A 2,351-nucleotide genomic window follows, 5' to 3' on the forward strand; every position below is an offset into this window, starting at 1 on the left:
CTCGCGGCGCCCGTCTGCTCGGATAAAATGACACAAAGTGTCAACTGCGAATGTTGTCCATCCAAGGAAGGAGCGTGATGCCCGGCCGGCTCCTTAAACACAGGCCGAGAGTCGCCCCGGACGGTCCGCCTCGCGGCGCCCGCCCGCTCGGATAAAATGACACAAAGTGTCAACTACGAATGTTGTCCATCCAAGGAAGGAGCGTGATGCCCGGCCGGCTCCTTAAACACAGGCCGAGAGTCGCCCCGGACGGTCGCCTCGCGGCGCCCGTCTGCTCGGATAAAATGACACAAAGTGTCAACTACGAATGTTGTCCATCCAAGGAGGGAGCGTGATGCCCGGCCGGCTCCGAAAACACAGGCCGAGAGTCGCCCCGGACGGTCCGCCTCGCGGCGCCCGTCTGCTCGGATAAAATGACACAAAGTGTCAACTACGAATGTTGTCCATCCAAGGAGGGAGCGTGAGGCCCGGCCGGCTCCGAAAACACAGGCCGAGAGTCGCCCCGGACGGTCCGCCTCTCGAGGCGCCCGCCCGCTCGGATAAAATGACACAAAGTGTCAACTACGAATGTTGTCCATCCAAGGAGGGAGCGTGATGCCCGGCCGGCTCCGAAAACACAGGCCGAGATTCGACCCCGGACGGGCCGTCTTCTCCCGGCGCCCGCCCGCGTACGCCCCCCATCCCCGGTCGCCCGTCTGCTCCCGGCGGGCCTCCGAGTACCCCCTCACCCAACTGACCGACTGGCCACTCATGACCCGCCTTGGTAGGGCCTCCATCGGCCTCGGCTCGTCCGACGTCGGGTGGACGGTTCCTACCCACTGCGGGTCGCACTCTAGCGCCCCGGCCGCCGCGTGAGCGTGCGCTCCCCGCGCCGCCCCGCAGGCCCCGGCGCGACCGTACTGCGGCGAGACCGAGACGACCCGGTTTGGCATCCATCCCACCTAGCCACGATCCACGGAGGCCGAGCGAGCGGCTGAGTGTCGGGCGCCGCGCGTGCGAGCGTCCGCCGGCCGCGCCGGTCCTTCCGCGAATGTCGTTTCTCAAACCCTCCGGCTTGATAGCGGCGGCACCACGGGAAGCCGTCCACACACACACCGTCCGACCTCTATCCGAAAAGCCTTCCCGACCAACCGCGGTCGCGGGGGCGTCTGTCGCTCCGCATCGGGGGGGCGTATGGCTTCCGCGCTACGCGCTGCGGGCTCGGGGGGGCCGCAACGGCTGAGTCTGACTCGGCCGGGGCGCAGCTTCCCTCCCGGCAGTCAGCAATAGTGCCGATCGCGCCTGCCACCAGCCCCCTCCCCGACGGGTTCGTCGGCGCCGGCTGGCCGCCGTCCGCCTTCGTTCCCCGAGGGTTCCCAACCAGCGCCGATCCAACTCCGCATCCTGGCCGCACGCAGTGCGTGCCTCGCGCGGGTAAGTCGCCGGCGCAGCGCCGCAGCTCCCGACCCCCGCGTACGGGAATAGTTGAGGGCCTCAGCGGGCCGCACCGACCGAGTCCGACTCGGGCCGGGGCGCAGATTCCCGCTTGGGTGACCGAACGTTCTCTGCTCGGGCCGGAGGGCCGACGCCCGTCCCCCCCCGTCGTCCCCCACGGACCGCCTCCGAGGCCACTTCGCACGGCTCATCCTCGGCTCCCTACCAATGCTTAATCGATGGGGCCGCCCGGCCGGATTCGCGCCACCCTGTCCACCGCGAGTCTCCCCAGACTAACCCGAGTTACCGCCCAGCTCGCCTAACCTTGCACTCGCTCTGCCAAACGGTCGTGTAGTCGGCGGGCCGTCCTACGGGTCGCCCTCCCTCCCCAAACGCGCGGCGGGATAGCGGCAAGGCGGCGGCGGCGGCCAGCGGCGTCGGGGCGCTCGCACCGGAGAAGAGGCGTCTTACGAGGCCGGGCGCAGCTCCCTCTCGTTTACTTGCTGAGTAGCGGCGCTCGAAGGTTCCGCGGCGAGCGCGGCTCATCCCATTGAATGTCCCTGCACCAGGCTCCATCGAAGGGCCGCCCGGCCGGATTCGCACCCCCCTGTCCACCGCGAAGTCCCCTCGACTAACCCGAGTTACCGCCCAGTTCGCCTAACCTTGCATCGCCCCGCCAAACGAGCGAGTTGTCGGCCGTCCTGCGGGTCGCCACCGGCCCCAAACGTGCGGAGGGATAGCGGCAAGGCGGCGGCGGCGGCCAGCGGCGTCGGGGTCGACCTAGCACCGGAGAAGAGGTGTCTTACGAGGCCGGGCGCAGCTCCTCTCGTTTAGGGGTCCGCGAGGGTCGCATTCGAGGTTCCGCGTCCTCGGCTTCGGCTGCGCCGGGTCCAGCCCGATCCATCTCACCCCGCGGCAGCGTCAGACCACCTAGAGCC

This window comes from Syngnathus leptorhynchus, unplaced genomic scaffold (assembly GCF_054491065.1).
Source record: "Syngnathus leptorhynchus isolate UIUO unplaced genomic scaffold, UIUO_Slep HiC_scaffold_601, whole genome shotgun sequence".
Lineage (NCBI taxonomy): Eukaryota > Metazoa > Chordata > Actinopteri > Syngnathiformes > Syngnathidae > Syngnathus > Syngnathus leptorhynchus.